Genomic DNA, 14,717 nt, shown 5'->3' on the forward strand with positions numbered 1-14,717 from the left:
ATATATATATATATATATATATATATATATCAGCATAGATACGTAATATACATACATATATATAATAATCTTACCACAAACAAAATAATCTATATGTGATCTTTCCATTTCTTGGTGATTATGTAGTATAACACGACACCCTCTCCGATTTCTTCTTCTTTACTTCTTTTTCATTAATCACATGTTGAGAACTTCTTCACATAATCACGATAACCTGATAAATATTTGATCTAGCTGTCAAAAAATTTATCTGATTAATTAAAATTATTGTTTGATGAATTAGTAAATTATAAGCAATATATTTTTACACATCCATATAGATACACACATACTTGACGTACTTGACGCTGCTTTTTTACTCCTGTCGCATTTTTCCACGCACACACACACACACACACACACACACACACACACACTATCTGTCACGTATACTACGTTTACGCGAGCGTTACTTCTGTATGTACTTATATATGATAATTCCTCCACGTAAAGCGGGGTTTTGTAGTAGTTTATGATAATTCATCCCGCGTAATAAACGAGTAAATTATCGTAAATTATTATACAGAAGTAACGCTCGCGTAAACATAATAACGATCACGACTGTCACTATAATACCTATCTCCGATCCGCTGATATTTCGCGTGGCACTTCGATCCTTGCGTGACGCGACCGAAATTCAGAATTAAAGATTTTATATTTATAATAATGATGAGAGATCACATTAATAATAATATTAACCTCGCGACACGACGCGGGACGATTAACCTCGAGAGCTGTCACATCACGACACACACACGACGCACTACACGCACGAAGCTCGCACGAAACTCGCCACACTCCGCGATGACAGTCCCTCACGGGATGAAGCAAGCTACGGCGCGGCAATCAATCGAGATAACCAATCAGCATCGCGATAAAATGGCAACAATAAATTCGACTATCGACTTAACACGGCAATTTTAAGATAGGATACACGCATATCTATTATAATGAAAACTAGCTAACAATAAGTAATATTCATGTAATATACAATAATTAATACTAATATGCATACACAAATATTGTATATAATAGTTTTTACATATATATAAAGTCTATTACAATATTTGTACATACATAATAATTATTGAACATTATTGCACACACACACACACACACACACGCACGCACGCACGCACGCACGCACGCACACACACACACACACACATATGTAAGAACAAAGAATTTACATTTTACATAAAGAAGTTTATTTAATAGAACAAAATATGTACTCTACTTTAACAAAATATTTAGTTTGAATATATTATTCTCATGTAATGTTTTATTCCGGTAACAAAATATTCAATTTTTCATCACAAAGAATTATATTGTACATCATACCAAACAGTTAACAAAATAATATCGGCGTGGTAACCAACGGTTTGTTTGATCACATATCAACAAATAGTTTTTGCGTCAGTAACAAAATTTTGGTTGTTTCAACAAAACATTTCTCTCAGTGCACCGCATAAAATAACTTCATATGCGTCTGCATATAGCGCTTGTAAAGTCCGCGTTTAATTTCTTGTATTTCGCCTGCGTTAAGGTTGTATATCGCTTAAGTCAAAATAGAGGGATAAAGGTGAAATTTACAGAGATTGTGCACTTATATATCCCAAAAACCTGTGTTAAATTTGCGATCGATTGTCTAACCCGTTTAAAAATTATTAACTTTTTAATTTCGTATGAATTCTTATGGAGATTGACAGATTATCAAATATATGCATTCAGAATATAAAGAAAAAATAGAAAACAATTCTTGAAAAAATTACGGTGTATAGAGGATACATTTGCACAGATTCTCAATAAATTTCACGATGATTCACTGACTAGTTTCTGAGAAAAAAAATAAAAACTACAACACTCTCACAGATATTGACGTTCGACCCTAAAAACATAGACTAATTTAAACATTTGTTAGTTAATAGGTTTTATGTAAACACGAAAATAATTTTTAGTGTTAATATAGCCGATAAATATAGAATTCTTTACAGGTTTTGTTTCAAAGCGGGTTTAATTGATGCGGAATCGTTGATCCCGAATAAACTAATTAAAACGTTTGTTGAATCACGGTTTCGCTTAAAAAGGCGACAAACTGTATATCGTTCAGCTGAGAGGCCTAGTTTACATCGATCTTTTGGTACGTGTGTACCAAGTACTATATTCGTATCAAATCCGTATCAAATCTCGGTTTACACCGGTATAATCCGAGATTTAATACCGATTAATTGATACGAATATAGTACTTGGTACGCGTTGTACCAAACGGTCGGTGTAAACTACCCAGTAAGCAAGAAACGTCAAGAAACATTTCAACTACATTGCATTAATGTCAAAACGTTGCTGTAATGTAGTTAAAATGTTTCTTGGTGTTTCTTGCTTACTGGGTAGGCTTATGCTCATCTACACCTATCTACACTGAGAAAGAAAACTCATTTTATGCACGTCATGATGTAACATCTGATCATGATGCACGCCAGGTTCTTGGAGTATTGCCTCGTGGCGTCTTATTTGCATTGATTTATTTAATTGTACCTGTGTTTCGGAGAATCTGTGATCGATTGCTACATCAAAGGTAAGTTAAAATTTTGAATCATGACGCTTGTGTGACGTTTTGCAACGTTTATTCATATTTTTCTTTTTTTTCGCATAACTTGAAAGAATTACTTGCGCTCTTTTTTTTTTGGAGTTCGGCTCGAACCGTCGTGCGAGACAAACGTACGTGACGCTCGCCCTCTTCCGTTTTAAACCGTGCCCTTTAGTGTTGAGATTGCGACCGGTGGTACTTTGCTGGGAAGGTGTATTGTAGCTATCTTAGGGGGGAATTTTATATATTTTCTATAGATTATCGCTCCCCTCTCGGAGGGGGAGCATTTAACATATAAATTAATAATCAAATGGCACTATTAGGACGAGACACGATACTATCACATGATGACCCTCACACCTCGGAGGACGACACATGTGGTGCTCATAAGAAAATGAGAACCAGCTTCTCTGAGCAAGAATTCGACGAGATCACGAAGGAACTCAGGACGGAAGAAAATGTGATGGATTGGAAGGTGTATAAAAGCCGAAAAAATTCCACATCAAAGAAACAGCGGGACGAGGAACTGAATAGGAGGCGTAATCTCTCCCCTGATTTAAATTCTCAATCGAGTGAGACAAATATGGTTGTGGAGATTAATATCCCGGAACAGACCGGGCAGGATAAGGGCCGCGATCTTTTTATAAATCAAGCGACCCCACCGCCCTGTGGAAATGGCAGTAACGATGATATGAGAGACCTTCCGCCGCCTCGTGAGGATCACGTGAAGAGCAGTGTTGACGTGCGTGATACAAACGCAAATATTTTGACTGAAACTTTCAACAAGGAAGCCTACGTAGTTAACGGCTCTGCTTTGGAAAAATGGGATTCTAGAAATCCAACGCCTGACGCGCATCGTTTTGCAAGATTTGAGGACGACTTCAAAGGTAATGCTAAAATTACTCTCCGACTGCCCCCTGACCAAACGACCACAAAAAAAGGTAGGGACCAAATAAAAATCTGGTTAATCCTTGTGGAGCACCGCATTTTTCCAATATCGGTCGATATGCTTAATCATTTCTCGGCAGAGGCTACATTTAAAGACTTCTCTGATGCCAGTCGGGCATTGGATATTATTGACAAGCTTGACGATCCGGTCAAAATAAAAGCTCATATAGAACAACGGTCCATAATTTTTAAAGGTGTTATTACAGACTGGCCTTCATCGATCATCGACCTGTGGTCGGTAATTCAGGACAAAACAAATATCCTTAAATTAGAACTATGTACCGACGAAAATGGGACCCTACGACCAAGAAGTCCTCTTTGCTAGCCACAGATAATATCATTATCACTAGGAAGGATAAGAAGGTTCAGGACCTCAAGATCTTTGCTAACGGCGTGGGATTAAGGGTAAGGCCGTACGTTCCACAAGCTAAGCAATGTTATAATTGTTTTAAATTTGGACACACAAAAGTCGCATGTAAAAGCGACACTCGGTGTATCGTTTGCGGGGACAAGTCCCACAGCCAATGTGACAGGCCTATGCATTGCTATAACTGTGGAGGCCTCCACAGGTCTACATTTAGAAGCTGCCCTGCTTATAAGAAAAACAAAAACGTTAATGTTGTGATGGCGTACAAAAATATTTCTTACCACAGCGCACTACGGATTGTTGAAAGCGACAACGCAGCTCCACCCAGAGCGTACGACAGATTTTTGAGCCCGGATGCCTGGCCGTCTCTGCCAGCCTCCTCCAGAAGCAAACCTGACGGAGAAGCGGAGAGTAGGGAAAGTAACGGACGGCGGAAACCTGCGCCATGGAAATCCCGTGCAGAAGATGCTCAGAGTTCCCCTCAACGTGGAAACAGGAGACCCAGGGTCACACAGGTGCCTTATGCCAATGTGGTGAGAGACCACTATAAGCAATATGACACACGAGCGGGTGAAATCACCAAAGAAAAGAGAGGTATTGTTTTGTCAGCATCACGAAATGGAGCCGCTTAGTCGGATGTCATCCGTGAAGAGGCGGATGCAGCGCGAGGGGATCCCCCTCACTTGTATGATCGTTATGTTAGAGACGCATTGGACATCGTTCTGCAAATATTACGCAGAACTCCAGAAGTAAGAGAATTTTTAATGGATGCCTTGACGAATTTCAGTGACCCCCGCCGATGGGAAGACGAGGGAGCAACAGGGAGAGCACGACAGGACAGAGGAGAGAGAACCTACTCCCTCCCAGTTATATAATTCAATCTTTTGCTAAGGAACTGCCGAGAATACCAGACCAGCAAAGATGAACTTACTAAACGAGTTATGGACTTTGATTTGGTGGTGCTAACTAAGACAAGATGTACCGGTGATAAATATGTTGACTTTTCCGGCTTTAGGACGGTACATAGCGCGAACCTGCTTCGTAGTGGTGGCGTTTCGGTTTCCGTCCGTAATCAGATCCAATTTGATGTTCTCACCGTGACTAATATTCCTGCGGGTTATGATGTGGTGAGTATCAAAACGAAAAACTTATACAAGAATGTGAATGTGTTGGCTATCTACAGACACCCTCGGGTCTATAACGAGACGGGACCTTAATTCTATAGTTAACGCTATTGGCAACAAATCAATCGACTCTGTCATCTTAGGAGACTTCAATGCCCAATATCGCATGGAATTGCCACTCTACCACCGATAATGGCGATTTGTTATACGAGACCTCAGGAGATCGGTTGTCACCGCCTCGGGCAGACGCAAGGCTTCGCCCGATCCAGTACGCGAGGGGGCTCTTGTTATACATAAGAAATCTCACAAATGGTGGAATACGGAATGTGAATCCGTGGTTTGCAACAGAAAGGAGGAGCTTGCTGAATTTAGGAAAAGCAAGAGTCTACAAGCGTGGGTCGAATACAAAAGGCTGGGCGCTCTAGCCAAACGCACCATTAGAAGTAAGAAAAGAGCGAGTGTTCGGGCGTCGAATTTTATGCGATCGCCCTGACGCAGAGTTCCGCTCAGACTTGAGCGCGAAGCGTGTGTAGCGCGAGTCCGTAGATTCGCTGGAGGGAAAGCTGGTGTAAAGCACTCGTGAAACACTGATTTGCAAAATGCCTTTTATTTAAACACCCGAGGGGGAACGACGGATAAGGCACCGCGAATGCGGAAATCTTCTGATCCGTTCCCTGCCGAATATCGCGAACGGAAATCTTGAGAACGCCTCGTACTTGAAGCGTAACGCGGAACGGAAATTGTTTGCGACGCACGGAGATCTTGAGCGCACGGCAGAGGAAAGGTCGCGGGCGGAACACGATCGGCAGTAGACAGACCCCTCGAACAACAATCAAATAATTCGGACAGACGCGCACTTCAATTAGATAAACGCGACTAGCTCTTCAGGCAATGCGAGATGAAGATAGAATGGTTAGGTTGACTCGACTATATACTCCGCGAAAACGGGAGATCGTTCTGCGAGATCTAAAGCGAACGAATGTGGTCGCCGCCTTTCAGCGAGACTGCTCGAACGCGACGACTAAGTGCGACCGACTCGACTGCGGGCGATGTCCTCGCAGCGAGCTTGAGAAATTTGTTTCTTTTGTAACGAACACGCACAGAGCTGAATAGCTATTCGCGTTGTTTTGACAATTTCACGTGTCGGAGCCGGCCGCTACCGGGCTCCAACGAATCGGAGCGCGTGACGCATTTCGTTCGCGCATGATCGAATATCGATCGACGCCGCCGGAGCGCGGGCGGAGGGGGGGAGTATGCTCGCGTTGACGAAGACCACACCGAGTTCGACGTTTCTCGAACAGCGAGTTTCGAGAATTTCTGTAAAGACATTAATAGGTTTACCAGCCTGGGGTATGTATGGAACATCATGCGCATCTTAAAGAACTCGGGGAAGAATGTCCAATGGAATACATGGACTACCAAGAGCAGAGAAGACGAAATTAGAAGATCAATTGACAGCCTAGCTCCTCCATTTGTTGGAACTGAACCGATCACGGCTCCTTCCGATGGCAGTGTGGACGACGAATTGGAGGCCCCGTTCCTCCGTTCGGAGTTGGACAGAGCAATTGGAATGATTAGGAGGGATTCGGCCCCGGGACTTGATGGCATGGAGTACAGAATGATCAGGACCCTGTCGGACTTCGGAAGAACGTGTCTCCTCGAGCTCTTCAATATACTTTGGAAGACGGGTGTTTTGCCGTCTGACTGGCAGGATTACCAAATTATATTTATAGACAAGGTCGGCAGGGAGAAGGTCCGCCTTATCTCGTCATGCATCGGGAAACTCATGAAACGCAAGATCAATGAAAGGTTGATCTGGTGGGCCGAAAAGGAGGACAAATTCAGCCCGTCGCAGTACCCGTCTGCACTACCGCATTATGCTGGAAAGACTTATAGCGCTTGATTGCCCCTCCGGCATAATCAGATTCATTGGTAATTGGTTATACCGCAGAAAGGCGCGATTCATTATTAATTTCCAGGAATTTGTGGATCGTCTAATCTTCAAGGGGCTCCCGCAGGGCGCTGTTCGTAGCTCGGCATTATATTCTCTCTACACCCGGGGACTGTGTGCCGAACTCCGCGAAGGCGTTGAAGCCGTTGAGTTTGCTGACGACATTGGATTATATGTCTTTGGCCTGAACCGTAGACGAAATAGACGACTCCTCCAGCAAGCGGTAAACGTTATAGCCGAAAGACTTAGGCAAATTGGACTCGATCTCGAGCCAAAAAAGACTGTTTTTGTGGAGTTCTCCAGAAGTGGATTTGTGGACAGGGAGCTATCCATCCGGGTTGGTGACTGCGATGTCTACAATAGTGACGGGGCAAAGTTCTTGCGTATTTGGCTCGATAACAAGCTCAAATTTACTTGTCAAGTCCAGGAAGTTAGATCCAGGGTATCCAGGGCAAACTTTGTGATTAGATACTTATGTTGTGTATCCAAGGGCATGGAAGTCAACATGGCTCTTATGTTATACAAGAGTCTCGTCAGATCAGTAACTGATTATGGCATTCTTGTATATTTCCCCAGAGATGCTGCAACCCAGTTGAAGTTGGAGAGGGCTAATTACTTCAATACCTCGGTATTCGCACCGCACTCGGCTATAGAAACAGCACTCCAAACAACGTAATAATAGCTGAGGCCAAGGTGAGATTACTCAGAGATCGTGCTTTTATGTTGGGCTGTAATTTCGTCAATAAAATCAGGGCATATAACCACAACGGGTTGTGCAATAAGTTCCAGCGTTTAGCTGACTGTGAAAGCTGTGCACGGTTTATTCAACCTATGTACAAATTCTCTCTTCTCTCTGAAATCTGGAAAAGGACATATGCATTTAAAGCTGGAATCGGAGCCGCCAGAAAGTTTGAGATATTCCACGGATTATTTGGTGCCCAGACTTTTATCCCGACTGTGGACTTTGATATCAGCATAACCAGGAAGCACCGTACATATCCGGATGACCGTCTCATTCAGGATATCGTCGGGTTGCATGATCTGGGATCCACTCCAGAGATTATATATACGGATGGTTCGTATAACGAGACTAAACGTTCCACGGGCGCCAGTATGGTCATTTGCGACGAAGATCTTGTCTATAAAATGAGCTTACCATACTTGTGCACGTCATACACTGCGGAGGCGTTCGCTGTGAAATCTGCACTTCAACTAATGCTGATACAGAGACACACTAGAGATCGCGACATTATTATTCTGTCGGACTGTAAGTCGGCCTTGGAGTCTATCCATAACAATCATTTGAACGTACATAAAAATAGGATTAGGGCGAATCATTATAATCTCGGTGTTTCTCTGAGGAGGAAGGGATATACGAAGAATGAAAGATGTGAGTGTGGCTACAAAAGGGAGGACTTGAGACACGTGTTGCTGCAGTGCCGTAAATATGACGATTTAAAAGTGACGTTGGACTTGGAACTTAGAGCAATGGATTTCTACGAGGAAATAGACATTTTTTGATTGATTAGATTAAAGAGACTCAATATACTGTATATAATTTTCAAGACATTTTTCAGGAAGATAGATAAAGTCATCTAGTTTACCGACATATACCAAAGATTAATGATATTGTGCCAATTACCGTAGCGTACAAGGCACCTAACCTCCTCACCCGAGGAACTTGAAAAAAATCCCCTTGCGCTCTTTTATTACGTTTACGCAAGTACTACTTCTGTAGTAACTTACGATAATTCACTCGTTTACGCGGAGTAAATTATCGTAAGTTACTATAAAATCCCGTTTACGCGAAGGAAAATCCCGTTTACGCAAAGGAATTATCGTACATAATCTATTTCTTGTTGCTTTATGTCAGAGAAAAACCTGAGAGCGGCCATCCGGCTTCAGGGGACGTCTGTCCTAATCTGCCCTCTGAGAAAGTGGACGTCAACTACGGCGTTACGCTCGGTAACGATCAGAGAGGACTCGGGTAACGATACATGGGTTCGTATCCATGCTATGGTTCGTGTCCGAACTACTCAGATGGAAGGGATATGCTGGTCGCGCAAGCCCCTCCTCTGTCCGTGTACGCTAGGCACTCGGCAAGCTTCGAGCGGGGAGAGAAGGGCAGACATACGATCTGCTGTCTCTCTTGAGCTGTGACGTTGCCGCTTTGCACGGGCCGGCTATACCACGATGCCACGCATTTCGGGTATCGCGTCTCGTGTCTCGCCGAGTGCCGAGTCTCGAGTTGACAAATCGACGATACGCTATACCCGCTATACGTTACACACACATTTGCTTGTATATTTACAAATTTTAACTTTTATATTTATAACTAAATAAATTTAAAAAAATATATATTTATATATATATGTATATACATTTAAAATTTATAAATATATAAAGATTGCAAATATAATTAATTAAATAAATATTTATAAACATAAAAACTAAAATTCGTAAATGTATATAATGTATAGAAATCACCGTTCTATGCTTTTCTATCTAAAAAAGTCTTACATTAAAAACCTTTACTTTAGCATAATAAATTTTAAATTTAATATTTAAATGCATACCAATAATTATATTATTAACTATATTGAGAAAAAAATGGTAGTTTATAATGTTTCTTGCACTCTTATTAAATTTATTTTATCTAATGCATGTTTAAGCGGCCAAATTACGAGCAACAACAGAAGGATAATTGGATAAAAATAAAAACACTTTCTTAAATAAACAATACACATAGGTAACAGTCAGTTCTATTATAATTCTCGTATAGTTCTGAACGTGTTCTAACGTTTTTTAAAGAGTTCTGACGATAAGCATTATTTATTTATATTTTAAATAATTTTTATTTCCCAAGAAAGACGCATTTACGGGTATATGGGTGAGACGCTGTAGAAAATCTCGGAGTTCTGACTTATATAAAATATTTTTCGTACAGTTCTAAACATACTAAAACAATTTCAAAAGAGTTTCGGGCATTGGCAATGTTGTATAATTTTTAAATAAATTAATAACGCACGAAAGTCAGGAATTTATCGAGAATAGGGTCTTTCTCGCGATAAAAATTATTTAAAAAAATGAATAAATAATGCTTATTGCCAGAATAAAATGGGACAACGTTAGAACACGTTCAGAACTACACGAGAATTATAACAGAACTCACAGAACTGTCGAAATACGGCCAGCGTTTCAGCTTATTTTCGATAAATTCCTGATTTTCGAGCGGTGTTAATTTATTTAAAAATTATACAACGTAGCTAGTGTTTGCTGAAGTTAATAAACATGTATATACAACGTAGCTAGTGGCGGGAACTTTTTAGAAAATGCTTTAGTATGCTCAGAACTATACAAAAAATATTTTATATAAACCAAAACTCCGAGATTTCGCACAGCGTCTTATCTTCTTCTGTCATGATTACTTTTCGGTTAATATTAATTTTTTTTAATATAACACAAAGATTCTAACGCTCGAATCTCTTTAGAAAATGTTTCAATATGCTCAAAACTACTCGAAAAATATTTTACATAAACTGGAACTCCGAGATTTCAACTAGCGTCTCAGCTCGGTATACTCGTTGCATTGTAATTTTTTTTAGCTTATATAGGGAAATGAAGAAAGTGAATAACGTTAAACTTTGCATGTTTTCTTCACTTTATTTAAAAAATTTATTTTTATTTTTTAAGTAACAAAAATGCTCTTTTTTTTACCTTATAATTAATTTTTTTGCTTTTATATGGCAGAACTCTTTATAGAACTGTTATAGAACTATAGATCTTGCAAAATCTGATGAGATACAGAGTGGTGGAACTTGTGTAGGACAAAGTGAGACGCTGCGTGAACCTATAATAGCGTCTCAGTTTGTACTGACGCGTTTTTATGGCTTTAATGGCCAGAACTATTTGTTTAAACTATCAAGAACTCTAGAACTATTAAAAAGAAAGCCAGAACTCTCAATAATTTGTGAGTTTCTGCAAAATGAAACGATAGCTTCACACACACGTCAGGAAGAGAATGTAAAGAATTATTAACGGAGATATTCTAATTTAAAAGATCTTTAAAATATATATTTTTCATGAATGTTTTTTATAGGGAAACGAAGAAAGTGAATAACGTTAAATTTTGCATGTTTTCTTCACTTTATTTAAAAAATTTATTTTTATTTTTTATAAGTAACAAAAATGCTCTTTTTTCTGTTATATCCTGGTCACTATAAATGACAGACAATGTAAATAATTTTAGCTGTTTTAGGTATCTGAAACGCAAAAAGCTAAAATTTTCTTATTCTGCAGGAGAAGTGTGGCTATCGTCTGAACTAGAACTAAATCAATATTTCCATTCTGAGCGGCTTTTATATTAAAAATATAACTTTTTTAAAAATTTTATTAGTATTTTATTAAAAGAAAATGTTTATTCTAGTTCAGACGATAGCTATATCACTTATTTTGAATAAGAAAATTTTTGGTCTTTACGTTTCTGATACCTAAAACAGCTAGAATCATTTACTTCATTTCTCATACTTACGTCTTTTAGTGATCAAGATATAACATAAAAGTAACAAAAAAAAAAGAATATTTTTCTTATTTAAAAAATAAAAATAGATTTTTAAAGTAAGATTAAAAAAACATGCAAAGTTTAACGTTATTCGCTTTCTTCGTTCCCTTATAGAAAATTTCTGAAAAATACCTATTTTTAAAGACCTTCTCCGGCTCCAGTCATACTCAAATTATATTCATGCTTAAAAAGAAAAATTTATTTTACTAAAGTTAATTTACTAAATATTACATATAACAACTAAAAAATAAGAAGTTAACTTCAAATCGCGTACTTTACAAGTATTTCTCGAAAACGAGTACCGCAAAGGTATTGAAACTTATCGCATATTATTAATTTCTATTTTTATATAAAGCATCATATACTAGTCTTTCAAAAACATTTAGAAAAAACTTTTTTCACAATTTATTAAAATGTCTGTTTCACAATACCTCGGAATAGGAATTCCGTGTTAAAAGTTAAAACTTTGAAGCTCAGTAGCTCAGAAGCTCGATTTTTAATACCGCAAGAAGTACTAAAATTTATACTACACATAAAACACACCTATAAATTAATGTATATTCACAGTTTCAAGAAAATCTAGAGAAAATCGATTTTCCGGAGAACATCCTTAAGATCTTTCAAACCAGAATACGCTCTTGTAATTTATTATTTGTCATTAACATGTTTTATCATTAATCACATACATATAAGTGTGAGAAAGTATATGGTACAAAATAATTTCAATATTCAAATTATTCTAATAATAAAGAAATCAATTATTTACATTTTCTTCTGTGTGTATGTGCGTATGTGTGATGTTATTGACAATAGTTTCTTTGCACGTTTACATTTCTTTTGCAGATTTTTTACACGCTTAATTTTCACGAGTGTAATGTCAAATACAGACAAGATTTTTGTTTATCTGCTATAAGCGTTATTTTGAATGTAAGATTTTAATAATCAAATGTTTTTAATAATCAAACATTTTCAAACTACAAGCGAGGGACAAGCAATATCATCTACAGCATGTATCCTTAAAATACTACGATCTTTTCTAGCAACACTAGCCACTAGCGTATAATTTGTCCGCCGACATTACGAATTTCTTCTGCAGCAACACATAAAATGTTGAACAGTTTTCTTGAACGATTGTAACGTCTGCATGCCCTTGCATCATTAACCCTCCGAGGCCACACCTCTTTTTTAATACGCCCCGGCCACACGCGTGTGAATATGAAAATTCAATTTATCTTTCTAAACATCGTGAATATTATTAATAAAACAGACATATTTTACATATAATTATATATATTTGTAATAGATTTTTACGTTGTAAATTTTTTATCACACTCAAACGTCTTGCTGTTAATTATTATCGTCTTTAAAAAAATAATATTTATCATATTTAGAAAGACAAATTGCATTTTCATACTCACAGGCGCATTAAATGCATTAAAGAAATTTAAAATATATTTTAAAAATTAAGATAAGTTTCTGTCTCTATATATAAACTCTTTCTTCCAAGTCTGTCAAAATTTCTTGAAAGAAGAACATTTGAGACAGTATTTTCTTTAGAAGAATAAACATTTTTTAATAAGATTATTATTTTAGAATGAGAATGTGAGCAATACCTTAACGAATTAATAATGCAAGGACATACAGACGTTATTACAACCATTCGAGAAAACTGTTCAACATTTTATGTGTTGCAGCAGAAGAAATTTGTAATGTCGGCGGACAAATTACACGCTAGTGGTTAGTGCTGCTAGAAAAGATAGTAGTATTTTAAGACTACATGCTGTAGATGATATTGCTTGTCCCTCGCTTGCAGTTTGAAAATGTTTGATTATTAAAAACGTTTGATTATTAAAATATTGCGTTCAAAATAACGCTTATAACAGATAAACAAAAATCTTGACTGTATTTGGCATCACACTTGTGAAAATTAAGCATGTAAAAAATCTGCAAAACAATATAAACGTGCAAAAATATTGTCGATAACATCACACATACACACACAGAAGAAAATGTAGATAATTGATTTCTTTATTATAATTACAATTATTTGAATATTGAAATTATTTTGTACCATATGCTTTCTAATACTTATGGTGCGTCTCCACCTGCGAGTAAGAACTTTCGAAAGCAAAAAGAAAGAGAGAGAGAGAGATACTTTCGAGAGTCTCTCTCTCTTTCTCTCTTTTTGCTCTCGAGAGTTCTTACTCGCAAGTGGACACGCACCATTATATGTATATAATTAATAACAATATATTAATAACAAATAATAAATTAAGGGCGTATTCTGGTTTGAAAGGTCTTAAAAATAAGTAGTTTTCATACATAGGAATTTTTTATAGGGAAACAAAGAAAGCGAATAACGTTAAACTTTGCATGTTTTTGAACCTTATTTTAAGAATATATTTTTCTTTTTTAAGTAAGAAAAATGCTCTTTTTTTCTATGTTATATCCTGATCACTAGAAGGTGTAAATGACAGACAGAGTAAATGATTCTAGCTGTTCTATAGGTATCAGAAACCCAAAAACAAAAAATGTTCTTATTCAGAATAAGTGTGGCTATTGTCTGAACTAGAATAAACATATATTATACGTTTATTAGTTTTTTTCTTTTAATAAAATATTAACAAAATTTTGAAAAAAGTTATAATATTTTTAATAATATAAGAGAAATAAGACCGTTTTATGTGACCGTTATACAATCAATCAATATTAAATAAGCCGTGTACGATCCGAGTTTGGATCTTAATAGCCTAATAATATTTTTTGTGAATTACACGTATATTTTTTTCAATCTTAATAAATTGCGCGCCGACTAACTTGTCAGACTTACAACACAGCTCCTGTTGGAGTAGTAAAAATTCTTTACTATTATTTAAATCGATTTAATTAGAGGGGTGTGAGGGGATTTTATTAATCCAATAGGAGCTGTGTTGTAAGTCTGACAAGTTAGTCGGCGCGTAGTTGATTAAAGTTGGAAAAATATGTAAATATATAGTATATAAAAAATATTAGGCTACTATAAAATCTAAGCTCAGATCGTAAATGGTTTATTTAATATTAATTAATAATATTTTTGATAAAAAGGCCGCCTAGAACCTAGAATGGAAATATTGGTTTAGTTCTAGTTCAGACGATAGCTA

General features: G+C 37.3%; 1 long non-coding RNA gene across 1 annotated transcript in view; it reads right to left on the reverse strand.

Annotated features, from left to right (window-relative positions):
• Positions 1-754, reverse strand: part of LOC112464349 — a 1,440-nt gene extending 686 nt beyond the window's left edge. The window contains exons 1-2 of the long non-coding RNA XR_003041910.1: positions 616-754; positions 75-234 (exon numbers count right to left, since the gene is read on the reverse strand). This is a non-coding gene — a long non-coding RNA (uncharacterized LOC112464349). The remainder of the gene's footprint in view (positions 1-74; positions 235-615) is intronic.
• Between the last annotated feature and the right edge of the window lie 13,963 nt (positions 755-14,717).

This window comes from Temnothorax curvispinosus, unplaced genomic scaffold (genome assembly GCF_003070985.1).
Source record: "Temnothorax curvispinosus isolate PA1 unplaced genomic scaffold, ASM307098v1 QBEX01014121.1, whole genome shotgun sequence".
Lineage (NCBI taxonomy): Eukaryota > Metazoa > Arthropoda > Insecta > Hymenoptera > Formicidae > Temnothorax > Temnothorax curvispinosus.